At 38.0% G+C, this 8,892-nt stretch overlaps 3 long non-coding RNA genes across 3 annotated transcripts; 1 reads left to right on the forward strand and 2 right to left on the reverse strand.

Annotated features, from left to right (window-relative positions):
• Window positions 1-733: 733 nt before the first annotated feature.
• On the forward strand, window positions 734-3,151 carry LOC121790010. Its single transcript, XR_006048178.1, has 5 exons — window positions 734-854; window positions 958-1,023; window positions 1,917-1,981; window positions 2,846-2,932; window positions 3,011-3,151. It is a non-coding gene; the product is annotated as an uncharacterized LOC121790010 (long non-coding RNA).
• A 189-nt stretch (window positions 3,152-3,340) lies between these two features.
• Window positions 3,341-5,725, reverse strand: LOC121790009. The gene is made up of 3 exons (XR_006048177.1): window positions 5,223-5,725; window positions 4,110-4,835; window positions 3,341-3,421 (listed from the first exon to the last, which is right to left on the reverse strand). It is a non-coding gene; the product is annotated as an uncharacterized LOC121790009 (long non-coding RNA).
• A 2,006-nt stretch (window positions 5,726-7,731) lies between these two features.
• LOC121790011 lies at window positions 7,732-8,423 on the reverse strand. Its single transcript, XR_006048179.1, has 3 exons — window positions 8,279-8,423; window positions 8,029-8,188; window positions 7,732-7,945 (listed from the first exon to the last, which is right to left on the reverse strand). It is a non-coding gene; the product is annotated as an uncharacterized LOC121790011 (long non-coding RNA).
• Window positions 8,424-8,892: the final 469 nt, after the last annotated feature.

Consider the following 8,892-nt stretch of genomic DNA (forward strand, 5'->3'; position numbering starts at 1 on the left):
GTACTAACCGTGCGGCGGCTTCCTCCCGGTTCCGATTGATGTACTTCCGGGAGCATCGTGGGGGTGGCGCGGCTTCCTCCGCCTCTCGTCGTCGATCTTTTTCAAGTGATTGTTCCATTAATTGACGCATTTGCTCAAAATGATCCATTTGTTTGAGTTGATTTAAGATGGAAATTGGAGTGATAGAGAGGATTGAGAGGAATAGATGTGTGTTTGTGTTTGAAATAAGTATGAAATAGGATTATTTATAAAGTAAAAAAAAATTAATAAAAGGAAAATAAAAAATTAACGGTTACCGTTTGAAAATTATTTTTTTTAATTATTAAAATTCGAATTAAAAAAAAAGAATTATTGCATCATCCGAGACGACGCTCACTCGCGGGCCAGTGAGTGGGCGTCACGCAAGCATCGGGCATGTGGCAGGACGGCGCGTCCCGTGTCTCGCGTCTACGGGCTACGGGACGAGACGGGCGCGGGCTCGGGACGGGATGATCGTTGCAACGGGTCCCGCGGAGGACCCGTCCCTCCGGGATGAAACGCGAGCCCGGCGCGGGACGCGTAGTGGATGGTCTAAATCTAGTATGTCTTTACTGTACTGAATGACCTAATCTTTTTCCATTGGGAGTGTATGTGGCTTACTGGAAAAAATAGATTAGGTTCTTCTCAGCAATAAATAGCTTTAAGTTTGGTGCTTCATGCTGATGACATCCTTCGTAAATGTTTGTTTTCATTGCTGAAGAAACGAGAGAAGCCTAGGCAACTGCAAGGTTCCTGTGGGTCATTGGATCTTGAGATGGAGAATCTTTTGGAAGACTCAGTTATGTGCTACTCATCCTCGCAGCATTGCTGAAAGGGTACTCAAGTAATCCATTTTTATTATTTCCATTCATATTATTTATGGGCACGGATTTGGTTATGCATTTGGCCAACTGGTTCCCCTTTTGAATTTATATATAGGAGAGAAGAACACAGATCAGTGACAGGATAAGGAAGCTGCAAGAACTTGTCCCTAATATGGATAAGGTGAATATCACATTCCCTTCTAATCTAAATGGTCGTGTGCTAAAAAAGGAACACATAATATGCTGCCTAAATGACTCATGACTTTCCATCAGTTCCTGCCCAGATATTTCCTCTCTTTTAGACAAGCAAATATTTATTTGATATCACTACATGTACGGTAGTGTACTCAGATAGTTAATCACTACAAATATTTATATGATATCAGGTTTTAGACAAGAAAGACTACTTATGGCATGGATAGAACTTTTGATGTTATGCTAGTAGTGTTGAAAATGGCCTCTCTACACACTGAACACATTTTCATCTTGCAAACTAAGCTAAAAAGGATAATAGCCATGAAACCTTTCTTTTATAAAATGTGAGTCTCCTACAAAATGACTGCTGCATCAGTTATGTATTGTATAAACGAAGCTACTAGAAGACTAGCTAAACCCTAGTTCAACTACAAGACAAGTCCAACAACATACAATAGTGCATAACTGATTCATGCTCCTCATTAACTCTCGGATGTACAAGATGCAGGTAGGGTGCACAAGCTTATCAAGACCCTTTGACCAAGCACCCTTTCCACGTTGGATAAGTGAGATGAGAACCCATGGCTTTACTAGATGATGTGTCTTCTTTCTGCTTTACACTAAGAAGTAGACGTAGATATTTTGATGTGGGGACTTATGATGTGAATTGATGTCTTACTATATAACTGGTGAACTTTATTCAAGTCAAAATTGGATATCTTTCAGCATTCGTATTGGAGTGCTGTAGAACTAATCCTTTCACTTTTTAAATGAGCAACTGCCTAAATGATTTAACTCCATTCCTTTTACAAACTGGTTTCCAAATTCTCAAGAGTTTAAAACTGTTATGATGTTGTCTTTTGATTTTACTGTTTGCAGCAAACGAACACTGCAGACATGTTAGAAGAAGCCGTAGCTTATGTCACCTGCAGATAGAGATCCAGGTTGTTCATTTCCCATCATACAGTTTAGGGTTGATCAATCATATTGTCAATAATTCAGGATTTTCTTCATTCCTACTTGATCTAGTTGTTTGATCTCAATGCATGCAACTACCTCGTTTTGTGTTTTTGTCCCTTACCCCTGAGAAATATAAAAAAGTAGAAAAAAATGTGGTTACTAGGTGATGATCTGGAAACTTTTCCCTAGGCCACATTCTTTTTTCCATGTCCATTATCAGCCTGGTGAAGATCTGTATGGTTGACTGTGAAACATGTGTACATTTTCTAACATGGTAATAGCTCTAATATCACTAGAAGGAAAATCACGTTTCTTCTTTACATGGTTTATCTTGAATCCCATTTGCGTGATGAGCGTTAGTGCAAACAATTTTAACTTGTTAGTGTTTCACTTATGCTGGAGTACTTGTATTCTCGTCTTCTCTTGAGTGCTACAATGGTTCAGGCTGACCAGTAACTTTGAAGCACCATTTTAAGTAGCCAAAATTCTCAAGCAAAGTAACTAAGGCATGCATGTATACATCACTTTATAAAAGATCATGGAAGGCGGCCCTTCCCCATCCAACTCAAATACAGGGACTTTGGTTGTTGAGCGAGGTTATATGTGGAAATGTATGGCATCCCAGTTTAAGAGATTATGATCCATTATTGTACACTTGATTCCACTACATAAATTGATCTTGCAATTAGTTTTGAACTGGACTTTAGTCTACTTCACAAATCTTTGAAGCACATGCTGGCGTGCTTGCTGTTTAGAACTTGATTTCTTCTTTAGCTATTTCTGATTTCTTGTGTCGTGTTCCTTGTTGTCAGTTCATCCATTTCTAAAAAGTATTCTGTGTGTGGCAGGATCTAGAGCATCAAAAGAAATACAGATGCTCAACAAATGATTGAACAATTGGATTGGACATTGTACAGTGAAGATACAAAGTTATGGTATAATTTCCAAAAACCCCACCTTCTGTAGCTATTGCTTTACATAATGATTCTAATTTGATGCCCTTATGAACGTAGATTTTTGCTCGATGCTCGATGCTAGTTTCCACTGCTTGTTTGAGCTGTAACATATTGTACAAAGTGGTACTAGTAGAAGTCTGATGTGCAAAACCAGTAGCTGCCATCTCTCATGAATAATCACTACTGCCGCTGTTAGAGATTATGTACATGACATGACGACATCTATGCAAGTCTGCTATTTGTATTTATGAAGGCTTGTAGCGTAGCGTATTCCTTCCTGCATTGTATGCAAACATATGGATGGCTTAAGGCCGACATGAGAGCTGGTTTAAGGCTCTTTGATGCCACCGGCTCCTTTCCTGACTCCTCTGTCCGCCTCCATAATCTGAGGCTAATTCCATTGTCTTCTATTCTGTCTGGGTTGGTGGGTTCATTTTCATTTGAGGCATATTTCATCTTGTGCAATATCTGGTTTTGTATAAGAATTATTATTGTTATTAAAATATTTAACTGATAGCAATAGACAGAAAATGATATGGTAAGATGAAAGCAAACAATAACTGTATTGGGTAAAGCTTTACAAAGATGGATTAATGGCTAAATCGGGTGATGTAGGATTATCCTTTTGATTATAAAAAAATTCATTGTGCAGAGAATTCTTTGAGAAATTTCAAAATATGGTTTGTTCACCTTTTAAAATTTGGGATTAAATTTGTTGACGTATTAGAATGTGAAGTCGAGTAATGCAAATTTTTCATAATAAGTGCTTTTGGCTTTATCTCTTTTCTCTCTCTTCTTTTTCTTATTATTCCCCTCACAGAATATATAAATGGACCAAACCATCCCACATAAAATTTGAAACCTCAATTCGGATTTTTATTATTGCACAGATTTCTTGATCAGCAATATCTCTACACTTCTGTATAAGAAATATTTGGTCTGATATAAACTATAAACTATTATTGCACAGATTTCTTGATCAGCAAAATCTGCCTCCAATCTTCTATTACTACTATAAACTATTAACATGTGCAGTCTCAAAATCGTCAGCAGCATTAACAAGTACTGGTAATATTCTTGCAATGAGAAAATGAGTAATAATTTGAACCTCTAAATGTCGAGTTTTTGAAGTGGAGAATCAGTTAACAAGGATCACCTGTGTTGATGGCATCACAAGATTCATTTTGATTCTTCCTCACCTCAAGATCATCAAGACAGTTCTGATATATGTGTAAGAAGCAAAGCCGCAAAACGCCAACAACATAGCAATTATCTTCGCAGCATTCATCTTGTCGTGGAAGAAAACCAGAGAAGCAATAAGAGTGACTGCTACAGAAAGGGTGGGTGCTGATAACATTGGAGAAGAGAGAATATACCACAAAAATTAAACCTACAACACCCACTGAACAGATTTTACACACCCGTGACATTATGTAAGAAATCTCTCCACTGCCAAAACTGTCCATTTCTCCTCTTGTAGTACCATAAACTACCATAAAAACCAGCCAACTACCTAAAATAAGAGGACAAACATAACTGAATTGATGAACTCATGTCAGCTAGTGCCTCAAAAGCATATGATACCCAACCTCTCTATGCCTTTTATCCCTGTTTTCATGTTTTATGTAATTATATACAGTAAGACACAACATACTTGAGTAGGGACATAAGTTCTATTATGGTTACTAGTTAATTTCACAAGCAATCATCATTTACTCTACAAAAATTTGAAGTTATCTTCAAACATATATAAAGTACACAGCTCATCCTTAACAACTTCAGTGGTGAGACCTCTCTTCCTCTTTGGTCCCTTCTTAGCACCTTCAGCAACCTTCTCATCATTTTGCTCTCCTCTGCTTCAACAAGTCGGGCTGCCAAAGTCCTATTAACAGGAACGCAAGGTAAATACTCCTACAAATTATATATCAACAACTTTAAAGAATGATTCATGTTATAAAGCAGATAATATCAAAATAGTAACTCCTCCCCCTGAATCTCCAAGCAAACAAAGCTAAGACTGCCATGGTTGTCATAAATTTAATTCTATCATTTTAACTGATTTAGGATAAAATTGCACTTTTTCGGCAATCAGAGGCCATTCATTACTTTTGGCTGCTACGAACAAATGGCACCTGACTCACCTCCAACCATAGGATAAAAAATTACTTGTTTCATTTTACATCAATCCTTCCCATAGAGTTGCTTGCACAATGTAAGTGAAATAGCAAAGATACAATTAAACACAAAATGCAAGTGAAGTAAAACATACCGTAATTCTATTCTCGCATCAGACTGATTTTTCCTGCTTTTGCTTTTCTATGTTAGACTCATAAGCAAACGGTTCAGCCAAGCTTTGTGCCTGCATTAAGATAGTCAATTAATTAGCACAGCTAACATATGCCACAGTGGGAGGTTCATATTGTAAACAATTGGCAGACTAAAGCAGTGAGTAACATTTGGAGGCAAAGAACTTGATGCTCATATCTGGCTGTTCCCAAGTTATGAGTTTTAACCTTTTTATACAATCGATAACGTACAAAGTAACCATGCATAAGATTGGTCCCAATCAAATTTGTCAGATTCAGTTTAGTGAAGTCCTCTTTTGTCAAAAATTTGTAATCATCATATATGGTTGTTTGTACACCCTCCTCAAGCTCTTCCTTTGAAACCACAAAGTATAATTAATTAAAATCAAGAAAGTGTAACATCTTCTCTACGGCGGCCAATAACATAAGATATCCGTACTGTAAAACTCTCCAAATAAGAACACAAGTGCTGGATGAAGCAAGACGATATTTGTGTGCTGTCCTCTCATGCATAAAAAAGACACATGCATGATAGTTAATGATACTACTCCATATCATATATAGGAATTTCATTTTTGTGACAACCCATTTTCTGGAACACCGCTACCTAATCTGAATCAGCAGTTTGCAATTGTATCAGTTTAATATCATTTCCCAGATACTAATAAAGTGTCTTAGCACGTAAGAGTTAAGACGACAAAACCAACAAAAACCAGAATATGATAACAAAGTCCTCTTGTATAAGAGTTAAGTCGAGGTTTCAAACCTCAAATCCACCCTCTACAAATAATCTGAAATTCAATCAGTATGCTCTGTTTTATAGATTTATGTTTATTTTGCTTTTTCCTTATTTTGTCTATCACAAATCTGACTCACCTATCCAGGATTTTCAGATGAATTTATTCTTGTGTCACTGATGCAAAAGTAGTTAATTTTCCAGAAAATGAAGATTGTGTTTCTTTTAAAGGGAGACGCAGATTAAACAGGGGATAAGTGCGCGCTAGAGAAGATAAAACCTGATGCTCTTGTTGCCGTTGCTGCCATGAAAATTTGTCCCGGTGCTATTGCTGCCAATCTTAATGGTCAGAGCTCAACTGCTGCAGCCAAGAAAGAAGGTCCGACCTCAACCATTGTCGATTGCACCAAAAATGATGAGGTGACTGATGAGGAGAAGGACGAGGAGGGTGATCGGGTGGCTAGGGAGTTAATTGCATCTAAGGAAGAGGCGGTAAAGGCACTGTTCAACCAGGCGGAGAAATGGGTGGCTTTTCACCTCCACAAGACCACTCCGGCTATGGGAATGGCCTACCGTGCTGCAGGACTCGTCCTCATCACAATTCTGGCGATGCTTGTGCGTACCCACAAGAATAATGGGTAAGCTGGCTTGGGAGTGAGTGGTAGGCTACATAATTAACACTAGATTTGCTGATTGTAGTTCTCATTCAAACAACAATTTTCAGTGAACTTTGTCACTTGTAAGTAAGTGTTACATACTTCATCTACACTTTTACAAGAATGGTCTTTCCCAATGACTTTCTCCATTATTATTACATAGCCAAGTTTTTATCACAAGAATCAAAATTTCAAAAACAACCCAAAAATAAATGAACATTACTAAATGCTAAGTTCTGCCATAACTGTCCCTTTAAAAGAAACACAATCTTCATTTTCTGGAAAATTAACTACTTTTGCATCAGTGACACAAGAATAAATTCATCTGAAAATCCTGGATAGGTGAGTCAGATTTGTTGAAAGACAAAATAAGGAAAAAGCAAAATAAACATAAATCTATAAAACAGAGCATACTGATTGAATTTCAGATTATTTGTAGAGGGTGGATTTGAGGTTTGAAACCTCGACTTCTAGAATCAAGGTGACGCCTGATGGGGAGAACTTAGCATTTAGTAATGTTCATTTATTTTTGGGTTGTTTTTGAAATTTTGATTCTTGTGATAAAAAACTTGGCTATGTAATAATAATGGAGAAAGTCATTGGGAAAGACCATTCTTGTAAAAGTGTAGATGAAGTATGTAACACTTACTTACAAGTGACAAAGTTCACTGAAAATTGTTGTTTGAATGAGAACTACAATCAACAAATCTAGTGTTAATTATGTAGCCTACCACTCACTCCCAAGCCAGCTTACCCATTATTCTTGTGGGTACGCACAAGCATCGCCAGAATTGTGATGAGGACGAGTCCTGCAGCACGGTAGGCCATTCCCATAGCCGGAGTGGTCTTGTGGAGGTGAAAAGCCACCCATTTCTCCACCAGGTCGAACAGTGCATTTACCGCCTCTTCCTTAGATGCAATTAACTCCCTAGCCACCCGATCACCCTCCTCGTCCTTCTCCTCATCAGTCACCTCATCATTTTTGGTGCAATCGACAATGGTTGAGGTCGGACCTTCTGTCGTCGGACCTTCTTTCTTGGCTGCAGCAGTTGAGCTCTGACCATTAAGATTGCAGGCAGCAACATCACCGGGACAAATTTTCATGGCAGCAACGGCAACAAGAGCATCGGGTTTTATCTTCTCTAGCGCGCACTTATGCCCTGTTCAATCTGCGTCTCCATTGAGCGGGCGAAACGATTTCTCAATGCCCCTTCAGCTTCTGTTCACCAAGAGCATTTGGTAGTGGTTGATCAAGAATTATCTTGTCTTTAGATGGCATGGATTCCTTAAACCTCTGCAAAATAGAATGGTAGATGGTAGAGTGAACGAGGGATATAGTGAAGCAAAAACAACTGGAAAAGAAAATGAATAATCTACCGTCATAGCAGTGAACGAGATTTCGGCCGACGGCGACGGCTGCAAAATAGAAACGTGAAGTTGAATGAGGGAAATTTTCACTATGATGTAATATAAGGAAAAGAAACAACTGGAACAGTAGAAGAATCTGCTTGGACGAGATTTCGGACGACGGCGACGGCTGCAAAATAGAAACGTGAAATTTGAATAGGAAATTCACTATGAAATATAAGTGAAAGAAATAACTGGAACAGTAGAAAAGAGAATATACCGTGATTTCGGACGACGGAGACGGCAGTGGGGTTTCTTTGTCCGCCATTTTGACCGACGAGAAATTTTCTTTGAAGTATTTCTCAAACGCTGATAACAAATAAGTGCAGTAGCCTATACTTATAGCCCCTATTTTCTCAAATAATTGCCAGAAGCCCCCAAAATTCAACATTTTACAAAATTGACTTTGCCAAAACCAACTACCGAATCATCTTTATATGCACAAACTAATTAATTGTATATATTAAGTTAGTAATTTTAGTGTGTAACATGATCTGAAATGATAGAAAAGGTGTTTATAGATGCATCAAGAATTTTCTAATTTTCCCCTAATAAATAAGAGGATTTTTTAATCTACAAATTCATAGAGATAGAATTCTTCTATAAATATGTAGATCCGTAGAAATCCTTTATGAAAACACATTGTTATGCGTGGAGGGAGCATTAAAATCAATGCACCTAAACAAGCAAAGAACGAAAACTATGAAAGAACCACAGTAAGTAGGAGTATCAAAAACTATACTTAATAACCATATGGTTTCTCACAATATTTTAAAAACCGGACCGGACCGGCCAGTTCGACCGGTTCAACCGCGAACCGGTAGGTGGTCCGGT

This window comes from Salvia splendens, unplaced genomic scaffold (genome assembly GCF_004379255.2).
Source record: "Salvia splendens isolate huo1 unplaced genomic scaffold, SspV2 ctg387, whole genome shotgun sequence".
NCBI lineage: Eukaryota > Viridiplantae > Streptophyta > Magnoliopsida > Lamiales > Lamiaceae > Salvia > Salvia splendens.